Source organism: Canis lupus, chromosome 5 (assembly GCF_003254725.2).
Source record: "Canis lupus dingo isolate Sandy chromosome 5, ASM325472v2, whole genome shotgun sequence".
NCBI lineage: Eukaryota > Metazoa > Chordata > Mammalia > Carnivora > Canidae > Canis > Canis lupus.
Genome location: NC_064247.1, coordinates 28,905,350 through 28,915,528, shown reverse-complemented (window position 1 = coordinate 28,915,528; position 10,179 = coordinate 28,905,350).

Below are 10,179 nucleotides of genomic sequence, written 5' to 3'. Positions count from 1 at the left end.
CTGTACTTACTGGGGCTCAAATCAAACTCTTTTTTCTTTACCTTCATAATTTTTGAAAAGACTTGTCTATCTTGCCCCACCACCCTTGGCTCAGATGCCCCCCATGAGACACAGAAGGAGTAAGACTGTGAAGGCCAGGGCACAGGACGGGATCCCCCGGACCCTAAAGGACCGGGATTCCACTCTTTGGGATCAGCTTTGCCCACAATGCCTCCGGCCCGTGCCCAAACCTGCCTTCTAGGAGTACAAGTGATCACTCAGGAGCCCTTGGGCGAAGACGTCCAGCAGGAGTTCCAGAAGCCTGCAGTTTCACCTCTCTGCAGAGGAGTCACAGTCTAAGGGATGAGCCTTGCCCGAATCAGATGAGTTCAGGCTCCGCCTGGCCCACTGAAGTGGCATCAAGGGGGATGGTGGGGAGATGCAGCCACTCCCATCCGCAGGAGAGGCAGCCTCAACCTCTGTGTAAACCACACATTTATTATAAACTTGCTGGTTTTGCTCAACATTTCAATCTGGTCCATGTGCGAGAGTCTCCTCTGTACATGGGAGCTTATAGGCCACGGAGGGTTATAGTAGACGCATTCATGTGTGTCTCACCTCCAGGCAGCCCCCAAGTCCCCAGACCCTGGGGCTGACCCACCAGCTAGTCTGCGGTTTGTATACGAAGCTTATTTCCCCGGCCCGTCATCCTGCATCCCGTACCCCTCTGTGGCCCATAAGCTCCCATGTACAAGCTGTACATGAGCTTACAGGCCCCCATGTCCACCCACGTGCAGTTCTTCAGAATCATTTGAGGCCGTCTTGTGCACACACCCTGCTCAGACACAGGCCTCTGCCACCTGTGCGGTGGGACCAATGCATCAGGGTGGCCATGAGCACAAGTTCCTCAGCTCCACATGGGGCCAGCCCTGCTCCGTTTTCTTCCTGATTGTGCTTTTAAGAAAGTTCCTCACCTCTCTAAGTTATGGTTTTCTCACCAGCAACATGAGCCTGGTAATAAAACTTCTGTCAATGTCTGCTAAGAAAATCAGAAGGGGTCCAACCTGATGCCCGCAGATTCCCTTACATCCTGCATTTACACTTCCCAGGAGGAAACACCGGATTAATCCACCGCCACTGTTTAGACAGCAGTCTTTTGCTGGTAGACTTAGAGACCACTACCAGCCAGGCTGTATGTAGATGCCAGGCTGGGAAAGTGGGATCCCACGTCCCAGTCCTGGTGAGCCCATGTACAGAGCCGTGAAGCGGGCTGTGGCCTGGCAGATGGTGTAGCCATGTCCAGGACACCTGCAGGGCACATTGTTGAGACTCACTTCACCCACAGCAAGTAATTGGTAGTTGTGTGGGTAATGGATCAGCCACACAGTGTCCAGGGAGCACCATGCAGCGGCTACTGTAACGTGCCAAGGGTTACCAGTCCTGACCCCCTGACCCAGGGCTTACACAGGACCTTATTTCCATTCTTGGGGAACAGAAAATATGAAGTGGATGGAGAAGGCATTTGGGACAATTGGGCAACTGGCTGTGTGGAGAAGAGGAAGAAGAAGGGACTGTTAAAAATAACTCTGAGGTTCTGAATTTGGATGATGATTCCAAAAGCAGATAGTGGGAATAGTAACAGGAAGTTCGAGCTGGCTGAGGAAAGCCCAGAGGGGTGACTTCTGCTTCGGATGTTGTCACAATTCAAGATGGAAGAAGACCTAATGACCAGAATCAGTGATTTTAAAAACTGGTATTTTTAATATTAATGTGGAGACCTTTCTTCAAATGAAATCTTACATGTAAGTCCCAAATGTCTAGCAAAATAAAAGTAAAATATCCTTATTGTGGTGGCATTGGGTAGGAGGGTGGGAGGCTTCCCACGCAGGTGACTCTCACTGCTTCCCATCTTGGCATGTGCCTCAGAGGCCTCTCGGATGGTGTGTGCAAATGCTTGGGCAAACAGGGCTCCATCCTCTACACACGATGAACGTGCTTCTCAAAGATGCAAAGTGAATTTCCTAAGGGCACATAGCTGATGAGCAACAGAGCTAGGACAGTGACCCAGACTTCCCAGCACACAACTCATCCGGGGAAGGTGTATGTGTGCCTGGCCGTGCACAGCAGCTAACTCCGCAGTGTGATGGGCAGATCCCACTGTCATCACAGAACCTCCTCGCACACAAACAAATGATGCTTCCAGACAGCTGTGATCTGCAGGAAACACTGCAGACCACTGTGGGTCTGCCACCTGGGGCTAGGCGGGTAAGAGGGAGCTTGAGCCAGCTGTGCAAAGAGCCAGGGAGCTGGGCTCTGCAGAGGAATTGCACCTACAGAGACCCTGGGGCTGAAATGAACTTGGTTTGTCTGAAGAGCAGAAGGGCACCCGTGTGGCTGAAGGGCAGTGAACAAAGGAGATGAGGTGAGTGACATCAGAGAACCAAACTGGAGTCAATCACATACCTTCTTGCTTTGTGAAGTCTGGAGTGCCAGCACGGCTTTGGAGGGGAGAGGTTCACATGCTCGACAAATGCGTGCTTGCTGAAAGAGGAGGAGCATTCTGAGTCACTAGACTAGGGGCCTACAGGTACCCTTGAAGGTTTGAACTGCACGGGTCCACTTTACACTTTTACTGATTGATTGTTTTTAGAGAGAGCAAGCTTGCAGCAGGGGTATAGGGGAGGGGCAAGGGGCTGAGGGGGAGAGAGAGAGAGAGGGAGAGAGAGGGAGAATCCTAGCAGACTCCATGCCCAGGGCAGGGCTCAGCGTGGGGCTTGATCCCTCCACCCCGAGATCATGACCTGAGCCAAAACCAAGAGTCCAAAGCTCAACTGACTGAGCCACCCAGGGGCCTCCCTTCCCTTATTTTTTGTAAGAGTTGACACAAGGCCTTTATTCACAACCACACTCCCCAGCTCCCAAGATCTTACTAGGCCATGGGTGCAGGGATGCCATATGCTGCCCCTGTGCCTGGGGGGGTGGGGGGTGGAGAGGGGCAGGGCTGCAGGCTGCCAGGTGCCTGGGTGGAGGTCAGGCCCAGTGCCTAGAGCCAGCGGCAGGAGGCCAGGCTGCAGCTGAGGAGGGTGCCAAGGGCCAGAGGGCACTGCACTGGGCACCCGAGTCCTCACCCACTGGGGCTGCTCTGCGGCACAGAAGCCCCGGACCCTCCTCAAGGCGGGGACTCCTAGGTGGCCATAGCTGCAGGGCAGGCTCAGCTACATCTGCAGGCAGGTGTGTGGTTGTCCAAGGGCCAGCTGCATCTGTCTGCTCCTCATGTTGCTCTGAATCGTCTGGGACACGTTACACTTCCTGGCACAGGAGCATGATGGCAAGACCGGGTGCTGCAGGGTGAATAAATGCCATCCCTGCCACAGAGATGCAGCGAGCGTCGAGCAAGAACATCTGGGTTATTAATTAAGCATTTGCTTTTAAACTCTTACCTATAATAAAATTTACTTATACTATAAATGGTTTTCTTTTTTCCTATAAATTAGTCATTCTTTACACTACCAATGGCCTACTAGCTCCAGCTTGTTGCAGGGCTGTATTTTCTCTGTCGAGTTTGTACTGGCTCAGCCGTCATGTACTAACAACTCTCCCTAATCCATTGGTCTAAACCAGGAAATCCCACACAAAAGTCACAGGTTTTACAGAACGACCGGAAACTGCAAAGGATGGAATATTTCTCACTATGGGAAATATGAAAGGAGCTTTTCTGTGAAATAAACCAGCTCTAAATGCAGTGAGTGAGCTTACTGTGCTTCCTTCCATCCTATCAGTTAGGATTTGTTCCTTCCCTGAGGAAGAAGAGGGAAGAAGAGTGAGCTAGCTCATGCACAGAGCTGTGCCCTGGGCTTGTAGAAGATGGCAAGAGTGAGCACCCTTCCCAAGGCCCGTGCCCCCGAGGACACACATACCACACAACCACCACTGTTACATTTGTGCCCAACTAGGGGCAGACACATCTCCCAAGGTCCTACATCCATAGCAGCGAGCAGCAAGATAAAGAGCTGCAAATATCACAGTCCTCCTCTCCAGGGACCCTCGTGACCCCCTCCCCCCCCCCCCCCCCCCCCCCCGCCCCGCACCTTCTCCTCTTTCCCTCATGCCTGTAACCCTTGGATCCTGTGTGCAAGCCCTCCTCCAGGCCAGCAGGGAGCACCCCATATACAAGGGTCTTTTTGAGTCAGAAGATCAGGAACCTGGGAATTTCTGTAGTCTATATGACCCTGAAGCAGAACAAGTGATGCCAGATCCATTCAAGGCTGTACAACTGGCCCCAGCCAGTTGGTAATGTTATCCCATTACCAACTCACCATAGCTCTGGCTACAAGGACCATGCCCCATGGAGACCACCCCAAGGGACCATTCCCCTAGGGGACCACCTCCCATGGGGACCAGCACCAATGGGACCACCCCCATGGAACCACCCACATGGGAGGACTCCACGGTTGCCGTTGTTTGCTACAGATTAGAATTGAAACTGCTCAGTGCTGCATAGAAAGAATGAGCACCTGTCTCACTTGTCCTAATTCAGGGACTGTCTGAATTGTGTGTTGTCTCACAGGAGAGTTATGCACCCCAGAGAACATCTACTTCAGGTGTCACTGGGACTTGGCACTTTCACAGAGGGGAGGAGGGGAGCCCAGTCCATTTCAGGTGCCCACTGTTTCCCAGCCTACTCTACCCTCAACCACCATTTATGTTCCCAGCGGTTAGGACACTCTGCTGTGGAGAGGTGTTTAATCCCTGTTTTAAAAATCACTTGATATTGGAGCATCTTGGTGGCCCAATGGTTGAGCGTCTGCCTTTGGCCCAGGTCATGATCCCAGGGTCCTGGGATGAGTCACATCTGACTTCCTGCATGAAACCTGCTTCTCCCTCTGTGTCTCTGCCTCTCTCTCTCATCTCTCTGTGTCTCTCATGAATAAATAAATAAAATCCTAAAAAAATAAAAATCAGCTGATATTTTGTATGTTTAACCTGTATTATCAATTCACATGATTGGCTAATTATGTTTCTGGCACTTCTTAGTTAAACTTCTTGCTTGGATGGTTTGGCCCAGTTTTACACCTAAACCTAATTTCAGTTCCTTTCTGAGGAATGTACAACCACCCCAGGAAGCAGAAGTCATCAGCTGTATACACAGAATTACTGTTTAGTGAAGAAGAGGCAATGAATAAGACACTCAAAGTTAAATTTGACTCTAAGAGATTTGGGCAATGGTCTTATCATCAGTAGAGTGCCTGTTGCCCAGAGCTTCGACTATGGGCACTAGTCTGGAGGGCATACACCAAGGGCCTTCCCAAGCTTGACTCAATTCTGATGATCTCACGATCATCATGTCTGGTAACAGGCATTCAGCTAGTGTAAAACCACGCTTCCATAGGGTGTGTTTTTGCCCTCGGGACCAAAGTCTTAGTTCTTCCTCACTAAGTAAAGAATCATCAATGATTATTCTGCCAAAGGAAACACCTTAATGCATCTTCTTTCTTTTCCCAAAGAGATGGAATTCAGGAATTCAGGCAGGGCTTTCAGGCAGGCTGGAGTTGGGCCAGTGCACCCTCAGGCAGCGTGAGACAGGCTTCCAGCACTGGACCCTCAGGGCGAGGCCAGGTGAACGTGCAGCTGTAGAAAGACTACATCACTCCCTATGGATTTAAAACAATGAATGGGATTAGACGCAGGAGATTTGATGTTTTCAGCCACGGGATGCGTGCTCAGAGCTGATTCAGTTACCGATGCCGGAATAGTCAGGCATGTGGTTGGAAAAGAGGAAGATGTGTGCTTCAGCTGATGGGGTCACGTGGCTGGTTATGCAGTTTTAGCATGGGAGGAAATGGGTTTAGGATCCCATCTGGACCCCTTCTGACTACACTGCAGGATTTTAGGCTCAGCTGGGCCGGGTCTCAGAGGGCAGTGACTGTCATCCCACCTCGTCCTCACCTTTCCTTGGGAGAAATCCTTGATGACTGGCTAATCTTTGCAATGTAGAAGCCACTGGGTCTCTCCTCTAGCAAATATCTAGGAAATACAGATAATACTTGAAACGGGTCTAGAGAAGACATCCAGTAAAGGAAAACTATTGCTCCAACAAACGTTAAGTTGTATTTCACGGACAAATAATCATAAATCCTTACTGGGTTCTGCTTCCTTGTTTCTAAGCTTGTGTGTCCCTATTCTAGTGCCCACTCAGCATGGACAAGACGGTCGTTGAGCAGATGCCTTCAGCACCATGGGAAGAACCTCCACTTTACCCAGAACCGGGAGGAGGTAGGTGACTCCTACCTAACGGTGAAGAAGTGGGTGACTGAGGTTCTTATTGTGGAATCCGTCCTGCTCCTTCTTGGAGGTTTTAAGCCAGAATTCCATATCCTCAAGCAGCAGAGCAGTAGAGAAACACTTAGTCACTGGACTAAACCAAAGAGAAGTGGCCTACAGACCATGTGAACATGAAGTGCAAGGACTTAGAGCTGTGACCTCAGCTTTGGTCTGGGTATGCGCTTCACGTCTGGTGGAGTGAGCCCAGTCATCCTCACCCCTGCAGCCGTGATCCACCCCTACTGGGCACTATTTCAGTTTGAATATCTGCATATAGATCCCTAGCCTTCCCCACACCAGTTGTGTGACTTAGGACAGGCTCTTAGTCTCTCTGTGCTTTGTTGTCACTTGTGTGACAGTAAGTAAATTAATGCATGTGGAGCACGGAACCAGTTGTGGCGCCCAGGAGAGTATGGAGGTCCTCTTCTATTACTACCGCCGTCACTTTAGATGAGCTGGGGCTCATCGTCAAGGCCTAGAGAAGCTGTGTCCGTCTGCAGGTAGCACGCCAGCATCCCAGGGAGCAGGCCGAGCACTGCCCCTAAGCACCAGGTTCCACAGATGGTGACATGCCCGTATTACACTCTCAGCTGTGGCCTCTGGTGTGGCCTGCCCCGCACATGGCTGCAGTGGGCCCATTCTGCCCACAGCCCCTCCACATTGTTCCTGGAGGGAGGCTGGAAAGGGTTGTTGGGCTGCAGTGACAGCAGGACTTAGGGGCAGGGGTGTTCTCACGAGATCAGGGTGAATTTGGAATAGGACGAAGACAAAAGGCGGCTAATAGAAAGTGAAGGGATCCACGGTGCTGCACGTGGAGGGTCCCCTCTGCTCTCCTCTGGCTGCTCTGCCAACGTGCAGGGCCGCATCCACACCTACTCTGTCTCTTTTGCAGCACAGATGGCTACCAAGCACCAGAACCTCGACTAACCAGAGCAGAGACTATTGGCAGTAAGCATAAAATACACACTGGATTCCAAAGATGTCATATGAAAAACAGAATGTAAAATATCTTATTATTAATTTTTAAAATCTTAATTATATTTGAAATACTGATATTTTAGATATATTGAGTGAGATAAAATATCATTAAAGCTTATTTTGTCTATTTTTTTCTCATTTGTTAAATGTAGCTTCTATAAAATTTGTAATTATGTATGTGAATGTGTTGTAATTTCTGTTGGACAGGGTTGCTCTAGATCACGGGTCCCCTGAATTCCCTACTGCCAAGGTCTGAATGAGTCTCCTCCACTAGCTGTTCTACCAAGGGTGAACCCCTCAGTGATGCGTGCATCCCTACTGGTGGCCAAGGGGCTGCTGGATATGGGTGGATGGTCTACAGGTCTGGGACACATACTTACGTGTTGGGGTCTCCAGTGATGCCAAACAAAGCCAGAGAGAGGAAGAGAAGAAGAATTTGGTAGAAAGAGGAGCCTCAGAGATGTCAGGGACAGGCATAGGCTCTGGGTAAAGAAGATCTGGAGGGGGTCCCAGAATCTGTATGTTCTAGGAGGTGACATTGATAGAGCTGAAGGAGCAAAGGTTGTGGCTGGCTTTGTGCTGACACTTTTCAGTGTAGGGGTCCCAAGGGGGTGTTCCAGTGCTGGACAGGTGTCAGTCCTCATAGCTGACAGCTCCTTTCTTGGTGAAGAAGCCAGCTTGACCTCTGAGCACAACAGGGGAAGAAAACTTGAAGACCTGCAGGATAGACCAAACAAAAGCGAGATAGTTGTATTTGTTTCAGTGTTTGTGTCTTCACTGTAGGAAAGGGCCAGTGCCTCACAAATAGGGAGGCCCACCCTCTGGGTTGCAGCAAGGACCTGACCTTGAGTTACCCAAGATCTGGGTAGAAACACCCTGGAGCACTCAAAAGTAGGGTCTGTGGTGTGGGCTCCAAACCTAGAAAAACATAGAAACCAGGGGGCCAAAATTGGATACAAAGCCAACGTTGTCCCGGCAGAGAAAATACTTCACTGAGTCCTGGGTGGTTGAGCTGGGGCCCCTTCGATGGCTCCTGACCAAGGTCAGTCAGGGTCCAGCAACCTCAGCTGTGAGGAGAGGATGAGCTGCAAATTCTCCCTGGCAGGGTGCAGCAATGAGCCAAGGCCAGAGAGACACAGCTCTCTGTGGCCCATCACAGTGGCAGTTGCCTTATGGAAGAACCGAGTGTGTCTTGTGATCTGTAATGAGCAGTGTGTCTGCACACCTAGTTCACTGGCCCGGGGTAGAGGGGATTCTCCTGGAAGGAGGAAGATGGGATGACTGCAATGGACCCATCTCCAACACTGTCCTAAGATCTTGGAGACATCACCTCTTATCTCCTGGCCTCAGTTTCTTAGCTGTAAATGAAAGCCCTGAATCCACTGATCTAACTGGTTCCTCTAATTTTTTTCATCTTCAGTAAACAAACTACATATAGTATTGTCATATCCCCCCACTCCCAAATTTGCTGCATCTGGAGATTTCAGGAAATGTTCTGAACTTAAATGTAAATATCAAGCAGAAGCATCATACGTGTACAGAATGTATAATGCAGTTCTGGTGAACTAGCTCTGACTCATTAGTTCATTTGCCAGCTAATGCCCCATAATTTCAGTCGTTTTGCTGTTCAGATGCTCTGCTTCCGTTACTGCTACTGTTCAATATGGTCCAGCATTTCACCTCCCCATTGCCCTGCTTCCTTGACCTTTATTTTATCTTGCTGTTGCTCCAACCACGAAGTGGTTCAGATGTCCCCTATGAGGCCGGGAAGTCAGCAGGGCATCTTGTTTACGAGGGATAAAGCTGATGAGTGCACTCAGAAAAGTTAAGCATGGCTGTGGGCATCAATGGTAAGTGTGCCAGTCCTCTGCTTACCTTGAAATGATCCGGACAAGAATTTTCCAGAAACAGAGCCAACATAAGTGTACACACTGTTCCCCACATGCTCAGAGGCACTTAGCGCTCTCAGAATCCCTTTTCCCTTTCACTGCTTTGCAAAGAGAGGCACATGCCACGCGGCTCTCAAGGAGCCCAGACACAGGCTGGCTAAAGCACCCAGCCAAGCACGGCCACGCCTTAACCACAGAAAGCAAGTCCTTTACAGACAGAATCGGAGGGGGCCGTGACTGCTCTACTGTGACCAGTACCAGGCATTTAGTGCTCAGCATGTCCAAGGAAAGACGGGGAAGGCTGTCAAGTAAAGGCATTTTGCTGGTATATGTAAATACTAAAAAACAAACCAAAACACACTTTGGGTTACCGATTTTAAATGTTTTTGGCACAGGAAGTAGGAACATTGCTGAGGACGCCCAGTTGATGTCCTGGGAGCCAGCTTGAAGCTATGAAAATGGAAACAGCGAGATCCTCACTTGTAATGAACCATGAAGCTCTGATTTTGATTTGTGTGAGCCCAGCTCTGTGACAACCAGGTTCACAAGACTCACAGGTTGGCTGGATAGCATCTGCCCCACGCTCGTTTCTTGGTTGGTTGATGTGCAGTGACAGTTTTCAGTGATTGACTCTAGAGTGGATTATAATGAATTCTGAGAATATGAGGAGAACTTTTCCTTCTCCCAGTACGGAATTTGAGGGCATAATGTTGTCCTTTCAAGTTAAACAAGAGTGCTTATTGAGCGGTGAGAAATTCTAGATCAGCATTTGGCACACTCCAGGATGGCAGGTATCCAATCTCCCTAAATTAGGACAACTGAATCATGACAGAAGGAAGCTTCAGAAACCTTAGGTGGTCTGTTCCCCTGAGAGGTGAGTGTACAGGTCCCAGGCCTAGGGGTCTGGGGACTTCTTTCCTCTTGTTGTCAGTGGGTTTGGCTCCCCGTTAGAATGCAGCTCTGTGCTTTGTGCATGTTGTGTATTTGTGGGGCATGTGCAAGTCTGCCACCC